This window comes from Pan troglodytes, chromosome 2, assembly GCF_028858775.2.
Source record: "Pan troglodytes isolate AG18354 chromosome 2, NHGRI_mPanTro3-v2.0_pri, whole genome shotgun sequence".
NCBI lineage: Eukaryota > Metazoa > Chordata > Mammalia > Primates > Hominidae > Pan > Pan troglodytes.
The window spans coordinates 165533333-165547165 of NC_086015.1; positions in this window are offsets into that span (position 1 = coordinate 165533333).

The following is a 13833-nucleotide window of genomic DNA, read 5'->3' on the forward strand; positions in this document are numbered from 1 at the left end:
GCGCATGCCTGTAATCCTAGCTACTCGGGAGTCTGAGGCAGGAGAATCGCTTGAACTGGGGAGGTGGAGGTTGCAGTGAGCCGAGATCGCACCATTGCACTCCAGCCTAGGCAACAAGAGTGAAACTCCATCTCAAAAAAAAAAAAAAAAAAAGCACTCTGAGATTCAAACCTTTATCTTAAATTATGTTTAGTCAAATGTCATGCATGTGCATCCCAGCCTGTGTCTGAACTGAATGAACATACATAATATTGTTTTTCACAGCCATGGAAAATCTAAAAGCCACTATGATTTATTTCACATGAGCTCTAGTTTTGGCATTAAATATACCTTCTCTTTGAATCTTGAATTTACTAATTTTTGATAATATACATTACAGAGGTTAAATAAATTTGCCTTTTCATCTGGAAAATGTAATACAACTTCTCATTTATATAATCAAAATGTTAATATGAGGGTATGCTTTCTCAGAGTAGCATACATTGATTTTTTATAGCAGTTATAATTTTATATTTATTTATGATGTTTATATTTCTCCATAAGCTGTGAGTGCCACAGAAATCTTCTGTCTTTGTTCTCATCATTATTCTTATTTACTGTCTTACGCAGGCATAACACATAGTAGGCCCTCAAAATTTATTAAATCAATAAAATGTATTGAATCAAAAAAAACATGCAAATGGCTTAGTGCAGTATCTGACACGATTTGTATTACTTTTTATTGAAGCTATTTATTCACTAAAATACTTCGTAGCCAACAGTATTTTAGAATTTAGCCTTTTAGATTATATATGACAGTACTTACACTATGAGAACAAATTTATCTTAATCTTAATATTTCAACTAATTTAAAGTGAATGATGAAATAAAAAATGTGATTCATCTAAAAGCTGATTTACTAGATTTTAGCTTGAGTCCCCAAACAGATTCATTTCCTCTCTAGTTGAATTAGAGTTATTTTTAAAAGGGTGTTACCAACAAGATACCGAGAGACCATTAGCCATAGCGATGCTAGAAGTCTAAACAATAACTATTGAGATCAGTTGAATGTCATATGCTCTTTTTGATATGGCAATCTAAAATTACTGCAAACATAGTGATAAATAATTATATCTCCTCAGATTTTAAACTTATATTCTATACTGAGAACTGAAAGCAAATCTGATATTTTATAGCAAAATGCCAAGTGGAATTTGTTGTTTTGTAAGTGTTGCCTGGAATGAGGTACTTGAAACAGGATAAAGATAAAAGGGCAATGCCAAAAAGATGATTTATTTCCCAATTGTTCATTCCTTTCCAATAGGCAAACAACAAAGCTGCACACTGAGAGAATTTACTATATATGACACAAGAAAGGAAACTTGTATTTCATCATAATCTATTTTCTTTCTTAATAACAACAACTTATTTAAGAATTTAAGCAAATTTTGAAATTTTTAATGTCTGGTCATTCCACGTATCTCTAGAGCTTAGCATTATGCCTAGCACACAGGACATAAAGAACAAATATCCATGGAAGGACTACATTTCAAATACATTTTATCAAAAAGTAAGTAGTCTGACAAATCATAAATATGCAAATATTGCTTAACAAACTCCTAATGTATAGTATTACATGCCCTTCAGTGCTCTTATTTGATTAAAATTAATATTAAGTAGTGTTCCTATAGCAGTAATATGAAACTAATGTCATCAATTGAAATCAATATCTTATTTGGACATGATAGAAGTCTGTTCCTTTTTAAGAGAAAGAAATTCCATATTCAGATTCCTTTGAATCTGATCTGCCTAGATAATTCTTATTTTATGAAGAAATTACAAACTCTAGCAACTTGCTGTTATCACTCAGATAGTTGATGGCAGAACTCAATATCCAAGTTTCTCTACTTCTAATTGTTTTCAGTACAAAACAAAGATACTACTAATTAGCAACCTGACTCAAGTTGCTTTATCAAGACAAATTATTTACTTTAAGTGAGGTGTTCTGTTTTAAATAAATCCACAGTTACCAATGAGATATAAAAATATACCAATGGGATATTGAAATTTGTTTTTAAAATTAATAGTAATATTAATATGCTCTTCTGACAAAAATGTTTTCTATTGATAGAAATTTACGGAAATTATCAAATGATTTTATGTCAGAATACAACCACAAATTTGATTTAATTATATAATTTTCCTTCCTACTTAAACTAATGGATATATAATCTGTTAGTCAAATAACTCGAATAAATATATGAAGATAAACATTTGAATCATTTCTTTTTCTTCTTAATATGCATTGGGGTATCACAACTGTAATACTTTTGGATTTTTACTCAATTATTAATTCTTGAACTTTGGGTTTCTTAAGCATTTTTTAAATGATAGATGAATTTAAACAAAGCACAGGACAAGTTTAAGAAAATATTAAATCAAAGTTGTAAATCCAAAGCTTTCCCATTTCAATTTCCTTCCATATGTTTTTATCATATGAAATTGTTTTCTCTTTATCTGTTTGTTGTGTTAATTTTCTCTTCCCACTGGACAACAAAATGTCAAAATCACTGATTTATTAATTTCACTTTAAATTACAGCTTAGATGAATTTTCTAGGCATATGGTGGTTCTCTCATTGTATATTCATTTTGTTCAGGATGTTCTCCCTTTGAACTTAAAAGCTGGCCGTTATAATGAAGTGTTTGGAGAGTAATAAATTGAAAATACAATCAGAGACACTTTTTCTGTTCCAGTTGTCTCACTAGTGCTATTATTTTGCCCAGTGCTACTGAGTTTAGGGAAATCATGAGATACAACAATGTAGTTTTACTTTTAACTAGAGGTACTTGTTTACAGTGATAAATATCTGCCTACAATGTTGACTTCTATTTTTAAGAAATATTACCAAATTAGCCTGGGGTCTGGTCCCATCACCCCCTTAACCCTCCTTTTATTTCCACCTTTCTGCTCAATTTCACAGTATAATGGTAATGCCTTCCTGTTCTTTACATCAGAGGGGACTTAAAGATAGAAACAGCTACTGCAGACTATTAATATATTTGTAAAACAATGAAAAAGAGACTTCATTATTTTCTAACAAAATATATTTAACTGTTTATTAGGAAGGGCAATACTTGATAATTACTTGTGCTTTTCATGTTTTTAAAAAAATAGCTTGTTGAATTTGTTAGATGTGCTGTTTGTGTTGTGGCCTAGGGAAATATCTCCCATGAATAATACTAAAAAGCAGCTTGGATGATATAGCTCAGAAATTCATCTAGTAAATGTAATGATAAAACTCACATACAACATACAGTTGACCTTTGAACAACACAGGTTTGAATTGTGCAGGTCCATTTATATGAGAATTTCTTTCAGTAAATATATTGGAAATTTTTTCGGAGATTTGTGACAACTTGAAAAAAACAGATGAACTATGTAACCTAGAAATTAAAAAATTGTAAAGGTATGTCATGAATATATACAAATATGTAGATACTAGTTTATTTTATCATTTACTTCTGTAAAATGTACACATATTACTATAGAAAGTTAAAATTTATCAAAATTTACATATACTTAGACTCTACATGGCATCATTTGAAGTCAAAAGCGATAAGAACAAATGTAAAAATGCACTATTAAATTATAACTGCATGAAATTAACTGTCATATATACTGTACTACTATAATAATTTTGTAGTCACCTCCTGTTGCTATTGCAGTGAGTTCAAGTGTTTTGAGTATCCACTTAAAACACCATGTGACAATAAGCATCACATGAGCAGTCATCGCCAACAAATGTAGTAAAAAGTAATCTCTTGCACAAAACCCATATTTTTCATTGTGTTTAGTGCAATCCCAAAACTCTTGAAAAACACCAATGGAACTCATACAAAGTGCCACTAGTGGTGCTGGAAATGCTCCCAAAAAGCAGAGAAAAGTCATGGCAATATAATAAAAGTTGAATGGCTTGATAGATACCATAGATTGAAGTCTGCAGATGCCGTTGCCTGCTATTTCAAACTGATGATTCATCTTGAAAACAAATTATATAAACTTACTGTATTGATAAATACAGTACAGCAGTGTAAATGTATTTTCTCTTCCTTATGATTTTCTTCATAACATTTTATTTGCTTTAGCTGACTTTAAGAATACAGCATATAATACATATAACACAAATATGTGTTTATTACCTGGTTATGTTATTGGTAAAGCTTTCTGATAACAGTAGTCTGTAACTAGTTAAGTTTTACTCCCCCAAATACCAATTTTTGGGGGGAGTAAAAAGTTACATGCAGTTTTTTGACTTCAAGGATGTGGGAGGAGGCTCTGTGCCCCTAACCTCTGCATTGTTTAAGTGTCAACTGTAAGTCAATTCAGTACATGGCTAATGAGAGCTGGACTCCTTGTTTCCTATTGGGTTCCTTCTTTAGTTAACCTAAGCGCCTTTGCCTCAAACTCTAGCATTTCATCCTAAGTTAATTTATTTTATAACTAGTTATTCCTTTATAATTAAAGAGAGGAAGTCAGTCCTTCCTCAGTGCTTGTTGATTTTTTTTCTCATTGTGTCTTTTCTATCCAAAATATGTATTGTTCACATTCTTAAATATCATGCTAACTCATATTGTTAGCTCTAAAACATGTATGCATTTGCTGAGAGCTGAATTATATTAACATTTGGTTTCCTCTTACGAATGACATAAAACATTTTTACTGCTGCTTTTGAAGTTGTACTACTCCTTTTTCTGCAACATATTTGGAGAAGATATTACATATTGCAAGATTCATGGCCTTCGTTATCTCTCTAGTGTTACGTTTTGCATTGAACAATACTTTTTTCTGTTATATTGATCATTTCAAGAGAGGCCAAAGATGTTCTGGGAACTTCGAAGTGACTGGAAATCCTTAGGTACATAGCTATAACATCAAAACTTATTTCAGACTTATAGAATGTGGGGCGGTGGGGGAGGAGGAGTATCCTGAGAGCACTTGGCCACAGTCACCCTGACCAGCCTGCCCTACAGTTTGTTCTTTCCAGGCGTTGTTATCATCACTGGAAGGCTTTCCTCACCCTCCTCATTGGGGAGCAGCCCTCTAGTCTGTTTTCAGTAAAGAGAGAGCTTCTCTTTATCCTTGCTAGAGAAACCTCTTAGCTTTTTAATCAGAGAATAACTCTTGTTGTGGCAATTGTTAGACTGCCATTTCAAAATAACCAAAACTACATTTTCTCTTTCTATTCTCTCTGTTTTTAATGAAATCCTTTAAATTAAATAAACAGTTTTGTAAGTGTATGCTACCTGCTGAGAAAAGCTCAGAAACACCCATAACAACTCTTTTGATCACTGAGTAATTATTTAGCTTCCTGTCATCCCTGCCACCAAAACATATACTATATGTGTTACTCATGCGTGCAGGAACACACACACACACACACACACACACACACTCAGTTTCTCTCCTACAGTTAGTTATTTTTTTTTGGGTTAGGAGAAAAACCACTAATGGAATGAATTAAGCTCTAAATAATCTCTCTCTCTCTCTGTCTGTCAGTAACTACCATCACGTTAAATGTTACACAATCACAATTTAAAGAGATCTTAAGTAATTTATTCAAGACCCTATAAACTAATAAGTGTTAGAGTCCAAATCTGAACTCAGATCTCTCAGTTGCTAAGGTCCATGGTGATTTACCACAGCACTAAAACTTTGTACTGTAGGAGAGGTCAGTAGGCTGATGACCATCAGATTCCCTAAAACTGAAACTCCAGCAGTGTTTTACAGTCCACAAAGTGTCGTCATCGATCTGCTCTCATCTGGGTCTCTCAATAGCAGTAGGGGATATAAATTATTTTTTTACTTTAAACAAAAGGGAAACTGTGGTTCATAGGGCTATGGGCTGAGAGAGAGAAATCCCAGATTCAGTCAGAGGATTTGGAAGTGATATACCAAATGTCCTTGCATTTCTGTAAAAGCAATAACAACTGAGGGATTTATTTTTGAGAAACTCTGTTATCACAGAATGTGTTAACGAAGAGATGACAGGACAAGAGGCTCTAGGTTATGACCATGAGGTGTTTGTCTTATCTGCATTGGATTTATTTATTTTGTGCCTTCAACCCATGGTGGCAGGACTAAACTACGAACAACCCGTGAACAACATAGAGGATGAATTTGTTTTGTCCTCCTCATTCATCACTTTCATTTTTCAATGCTTTCTTCATAAATCCTTCTATACTGTGCGTGTAAAGGAGGCCCTCTTGTTTATACTGTGCTAAGAGCACACTCTATTCACCTGCCTTGTGATTAAATCTGTTTTCCTATCCCAATCCCACTCTACATTCCTTATGTAATAAACTTGCCCATTGTGACAAATGTCATTAGATAGCCAGCTTCATAACAGACTTACACATTTGAAAGTAATTTCCCAAGAAAAAGCCTTATTCAAAATGACAATATGATAGTTATAATCATTATAACTAACATTTCACTTATCACGAGGCACTTGTGATATTAGGCACTATGGTAAACATTGTCTTATTTAATCTTCAAAAAAATCTCCTTGAATTAGGTGTGATTTCCATGTATCCTTTTTATACATGAATACTCTGATGTTAAAGAAGTTAGGGTTGCCTAAAGCCATTTGGAAAGTGGCGAAGAGAGTGTTAAAAGAGTGATCTATTGAAGTACCATCTCGTCATATAATATCTGCCACAAGAGCATAGAGCAGAAGTTCAAATATAGACTTCTGCTGTATATTCTTGTGGCAGACATTATATGATGAGATAGTACTTCAATCATCTCACGTAAGCCCATTACAGCTTTGTAGGGTCAACTCTAATTCATGTTAATTTCATGGAACTCTAATGTTGGTTTCTACTCCTTTTCTTCAAACCACAAACATTATTTACATTTGCTACTGAGTACATGTGTGTAAGGTATACAGCCAGCACAGAAACAATTACATCATCAAGTGTCAGCACACACATGGTACAAGGCTAAAGCAATACATGTAACCAGAGGTTGCAACAGTATTCACTAACTGGAGTTGTAAATAACCCTGAATCTCAAAGGGAGAAAATGATTACCCTGTAAAGGCAATCTGGCCTGCACCATGCTCTTCAACCAGAATAACTGTATTCTGTGTCTGCAAGTGTTTATCTTTCATTCATAAACATGCTCCAGCTTGCACAATCAACTAACCCATGAAAAGTACAGAAATAAGAGTAAGCTAAATTGCCACAAAGAATCAATGCAAGGCTTGAACTTCTGGTTCTGGAGGCATTAATGAATGATTTCTGCCTTGCTAGTCTTCTGCTGGCAGAGTTAAAAAGCAAAAGAACAAATCATGCTGCATGTCAGAGAGATTACATAAGCATAGCCATTTGAAAGCTGTATGTCTCTGTACAACATCCCCTAACAAGACATTCAGCATCAACAAACTCTACTGCAAAGCCCGTTGACATCTGTGATCTTTGGAAGCTGGCTGCTCTATGACAACAGATAGGAGCTACTTTTCTCTTAACACTTTTAGGCAGTGTCTTTTTGAGACACTCTCTGCCCCTTCCCTGCCCTAAATTATTCCAGATATCAGCCAAGTGCCAGGAACAGCCAGTTTTGGATTCACTGCCCAGACCCTTGGAAAAACACACTCATTTCAGACTGTCACTGAAACCGCATTATCTGAACTACAGACCAGTAGGTTACTCACTGCTTCATCACACTTTGTTCATTTTTTCCGTGGACACATCAGCCCATCAAACCTTGTTTTTCTGGTTCTGACAATCAATCTATGGCCAGAAGATAAATATGCACTGGAATGCTGCTTTTTTAGGGGAAAAAATCCCAGCCCTAATAGACTAGCTGTTTCTCACCCTTGAGGTCTAGCTATGCCACATTTAAAATGGTTTCTGTTGATGCCGCCATTCTTCCGATTTAGGCAAGTAGTTTCTGTTGCAGCATGGCTTACAAAGGTTTCTGGGTGCAGTGCACTCTTCTAAAATTTATTGATATAGCCTGGTGTCAAATGAAAAGCTAAGCTCAGCCTCTGTGACCCTTGGAACAAGCCTGTATTGCAAATAGCCACAAAACTTCAAGCCAGGATTTGGCTTGACAACCTGCTGACACTTCTCAGATGCAGAATATCTGTCAGGCTCGTCTTTGCTGGGTCTGAGTAAATAGTGGAAAATAAAGGAGACTTGTCACTTGATTTTTCAGGCGTTTAACTCTTCAGTATATTTGTAGATTATTACTTTTGTTGTGTTCACTGCTTCCTTGTTCAGTATTTCAGTCTGAAAGTATTCAAAAAATATTTCAAGCTAAAGAATAAAGTGACCAGACATGCTTTACAGTAAAAAAAAAAAAAAAAAAAGTGACTATAAGATTTCTAATTTTGACTATAACACAAAGTAAAAATAATAAATTGTCAAAAGCTTAGAAATAAGAGTGAAAAATCAAATTGCACGTTTTTAGCAGATTTATTTCACCTTCCAGAGTTGTGCTTCAAAATGCATTTTGCAATTCAGAAAAAAACTATATTTTGATCCAGTTCACTTGTCTAAATAAGAAGGACATTAGACAGCAATCAACAGCAATTTTGTAAATTCTGGTGTCTTAAGTAGTGCAATATACTCTGGTCTATATAGGATGCTATTTACCCAATACATGACCCCCTCTGTGACAGAAGAGTCTCTCCTTAAATTTTTTACATGTGTAAGGCAATCATTTGCCATAACTCTAGTAAGCATTGGAAGAAAAGTTTATTTTAAAATGTCAAAAGCCAAAATGAAAACAAAACAAAGCAAAAATGGGAGACAGGCTTTTTACTTTCTCTGAATTTAGAGCATATTAAAAATAAAAAAAAAATATGGGCATGATATCTTGTAATGAGTATTGACTCATTTTATAGTGTATGTGTGTGTGTTTGCCCATATGTATGTGAGTTCACACACACACATGTTTGTGTGTGCACATGTTTTTGCATCCTCTTATTTAAGCTTAAAGTTTTCCAAGCACTACCATCTGCTTTTCATGCATTTTGGAATAGCACTATGCTGGACAATATTTCAACACTTGACAAGAATCAGAAAACCTGAATTTTTTTTCCTGTTCCTGCTACTTAATATTCTTTTGATCTTGGTCATATTTTTACATTCATTTTAAGCAAGTAAGTTTCATTCATTTTTATTGACATACTGTAAATAATTATTTCCTCTCCTCATCTCTCTCCCCTAGGATTCAAATTTAGAGTATGATATGATCTTTCTTAGCATTTAAATTTATGCTGTGAAATATGCTTATATCATTACTCAGTTGGACAGCTGTAAGAGACATTCCTTGCCTTTTATCATAAGTGAGGCTATCAGTAAACATATCCTGCTTGCCACATTCTTTCTCCCTTGCATTCAAATTTGTTTCTAGTTGTATTGTGTTTACATTTCCATTCCATACTATACCTGCATCCTGTTCTGTTACTGCCCTGGACTCAGTTTATGTACCTTTCTGGATTTGTGAACTTGTTTGCTTTCGGGCTATAATAGCCCTAGCAAGAACGTTTAACATATATAAAGTTAGGTTGTTGTTCAGCCGAAAAGCCCAAGAGTATTGCTACGGTGGTTGTTCTTAGGCCCTCTCAGTCATACGAGAGGAAAATACCCAGAAAAATCCCTAAAGATATGTAGCTTGTGCCTGTTTCATTTGCCTCTCACCTTGAGTTTTTGGGTTTCACAAATGCTGCTGAGGCATGAGAACAGCAGGGAGTGCTTGTTACCCCTGCTACCAGGCAGGCCCACAAGCCTGCAGGTGGTGTGGGCAAATAGGGAGTTCACTAATCTCTACAGGCCAGGGATGCCATCATTGTTATTTTGGGCACTGGCTTCCATAGCAGCTGTTAGGGTTGCCTCATGATGCAATTCAGATGCTTAAAGGAGTTGAAGCCCTACAGGGCAAACTTTGGCTAATGGGATACAGAAACCTACAGATCAATTTCTGTCTCTAACTTCAGGACAAGTAGTTCAGGGATCGGATGCCTTCATAAGGCCTCTAGGAAGGTGTCCTTCAAGAAAAGCTGTAAGGAATGCTTCATAATGTTTTAGCCAGTAGGTAAAGCCTCCACTCATTTTTTCAAATCCTCTTGTTTTGCTATTTTTCCCTTGCATACTTGATTTTTTTTTCTTTTCTTTTATTATTTTTTTTTATTATACTTTAAGTTTTAGGGTACATGTGCACATTGTGCAGGTTAGTTACATACTTGATTTTTTGCTTTGCAATTTCCTTTCATTGAGGTCGACACTTTATTATAATTTTGTTTTCCTTCTTCATGGCAAAATGCTGATCATAACTTTATTCCAATGGAAACTTTATCGAAAAATGTCTCTTTTGAGTAAGTTTACTGCATTTTTTCTACATTTTTAAATTGCATTAAAAAAATACCTCTGGGCCACTTTATTTCTATTTGTACTGAATTAAGGAGTTGGAATTTTGGCTTATTTGTAGGGAGTTGTGAGACGGGGTAAGAGCATTAGTCTTCTAGGTTTTTCATCTTGAAATTCCTTCTTCTTTGTGGTCACAGAGAAAATTGCTTCCTGTAAAAATTGTGAGTCTGCATAATTTTTGTGTGTAGCTTTGTCTCCTCTGCATCTCTGAAACCAGTTTAGCATGACTTCTGCAAAAAGACATTGTAACCTCAGTTCCATGATCTGTTGTTAAAGGAGACATGTGCTTGCATGTCAAGGTGAGCCTCTCACTTTCCATGAGGGTAGTTAGGCAGGCAATTGTCATAAACTTCACTCCTTTGAGCCCGCCCTCTTGCCACTCTTTTTGCTTCTTCTTTTATTCTCACCTGCAGGGTTTCTGCCTGCATTTAACTTCCTCTATTTTGTAATGTTTTAATCATATCTAAAAACACATATTTATAATCTGCTTTTATGGATTGGCTAACTCATAGCAGGTGTTTTTCAGTCTTACATAAAATGACAGAATATTTAATGGACATTTTTGTTCAAAAATAATAATCCATGTCTTAGCAACCATATGGTTTAAAAGAAAAAAATATTCAAATATCTGAATAATCAACAAATCACAATAAAATATAGTTATAATTTATGTTTTACATATGAAGGCATAGATATTAATTCTATTTATATATTTATGAGAAGTTAAATAAAATAATGGCCATAAATTCACAGAGAATTATTGTAGAAATTAAATTAAAATACTGCATAACTTATCCAAAAGATTAAGCTTTATCAATTTTTTCAAATAAAAATATATAAATTGAAATCTATGTATATATGCACGTACACATATGCATAGCACAATATCTTGTGTGTAAGTGGTATATGCTGAATGAATATGGAAGAAACTAAGGTGTTAAAAATTTAATTACTTGTTTTCTTCACCACTAGCTTCTTGGAGTTTAACACAATGCTCTCATAAAGTAGATATGAAATACATATTTGCTACCTGATTAAACTGAGTGACTATTTTAGTTATGACAAAATACTGGTAGTCTATACTATTTTTGCTTGGGGAATTAGCAGACTTTGTGGTAGAATAATTCATCCTAGATTAGGAGCTTTAGAAACACAGATAATGTCTGGTGAGAAAAGCTGTTCAGGAAGAGATATATCATGAATTCTCAGTTACACTGATGGAAATGAATAATAGGAATTAACTTGCATATTTTCACAGAAATGAATAGAATTGATATGTTTTTATATGTTAGAATTTTATAGGATGAAATTATAATGTAATTTATCTGCAAATTTTCTACATTATTTAAGGTTTTTAATGAGAATTTTATAATTACTGTGGTGAGCAGCTCAAAGTGATATTTTTGTTTCCAAAAAAACAAACAAACTCATATATAATTTTAGAACTCTGGTGGATCTGTTATCATTTATTTCTTCATTACTAATTGTATTTATAGTTTTCCACAGAAGGTACCTATTGGATTAAAATTAGTCCTTTATGCACGCAAATCTAAATATATCCTCTTAAATGGGCTTTATGCTTCTAGTTATGCAGAACATTTTCTTCATTTTTATTGGCATTATTTTATGTTAGACTATCTTAGTATCAGAGATATTTTATAAAACAAAACATGTTGACACCTCTTGAATTACTATTTCGTGTGTGTGTGTGCATGTGTGCATACACATGTGTTCTATAGTAAGGCATTAGAATTTCAAACATAAATGTATGAAAATGATCATGGTAATTATTTCCCAAGTCATGAAGGGCATAAGATGGGATAATTCTCTTCTCTTTGGAGGAAGAAGATGTCATTATTAATCTCTTTTTTCTTAATCATGAAGTATTTCAATTAAGTAGTAAGTTGAGTCTCCCACTATATTCTGTGTTATCTATTTTCTTCAGATATTATAAATCACTTGTGTCAGAATTACTAAGGTGCTTACTAAAAATGCCTCTTCTGAGCCTCTCTCCAATTGAACACTTGCCAACTCCAAGATGAACCAGATATTGGAATCATCAGAAATAAACTTTAAAGTAGCTTTAACCATGTTCTGTAGAGTAAGAGTAAAAGTTTTTGAAATGAAGGAAAATATACATTTCTTCAGATAAATAGAAATAGAGATACAAATGAAAGCTTTATAACTGGAAAACACAGTATCTTAAATAAAAATGTACACAGAATGGGCTTAATAGGAGAATGTCAATAACATAAAAGAATCAGTGAACTTCATGGTATGTCAATACATCTAACCCAAGCTGAAGAACAAGGAGAAAAAATAAATAAAAATGAACAGAGTCTAAACGTCCTCTGAGATCATATCAAAATATGTAATGCTTTTGTCATTGGAGTTTCAGAAAGAGAGAAGACAGAGATTGGTATAGAAAAAAACTTTAAAAAATAATGGTGAACAACTTCCCAAATTAGGTAAAAGACATAAATTTACTGATTCAAGATTAATGAACACCAAACAGTACTCAAGGAAACCACTTCCAGATATATTATATGCATGCTACAAGTCAAAGTAATAAAATCTTACAAGTAACAAAAAAAGAAGAAAAGGGACACATTACATATATTAGAACAACAATTCAAATGACTGAATATTTCTTACCAAAAATTGTTTACCCATAGCAAAACAACATTTTTAAAGTACTGAACAAAAAAAAAATGTCAATCCAGAATGTTACATGCACCAGAAATATTTTTGATGAATAACAGCAAGACAAAGACATTATAAATACAGAAAAATAATAAAGATGGCATAGTTATGTTTCAAGAAAGATTAGAGGAGTTCTCCAGGCAGAAAAACATGAAGGAATATTTCCTTTATGTTGGGAGCAAGCCCCCCCAAAATCCGGCCATAAACTGGCCCCCAAACTGGCCATAAGCAAAATCTCTACAGCACTGTAACATGTCCATAATGGCCCTAATGCCCAAGCTGAAAGGTTGTGGGTTTATGGGAATGAGGGCAAGGAACACCTGGGCACCCAGGGCAGAAAACCGCTTAAAGGCATTCTTAAGCCACAAACAGTAGCATGAGCGATTTATGCCTTAAGGGCATGTTCCTGCTGCAATTAATTCGGCCCATCCCTTCGTTTCCCATAAGGGATATTTTAGTTAATTTAACACCTATAGAAACTGCTAATGACTGGTTTGCTGTTAATAAATATGTGGGTAAATCTCTGTTCGGGGCTCTCAGCTCTGAAACCCCTGATTTCTCACTTCACACTTCTATACTTCTGTGTGTATTTCTTTAATTCCTCTAGCGCCACTGGGTTAGGGTCTCCCCAACGGAGCTGGTCTCAGCACCTTTATACCAAAAGACATGTGGAACTTTGCAAGTGAAGAAAGAACAACAGAATGTTACTATCC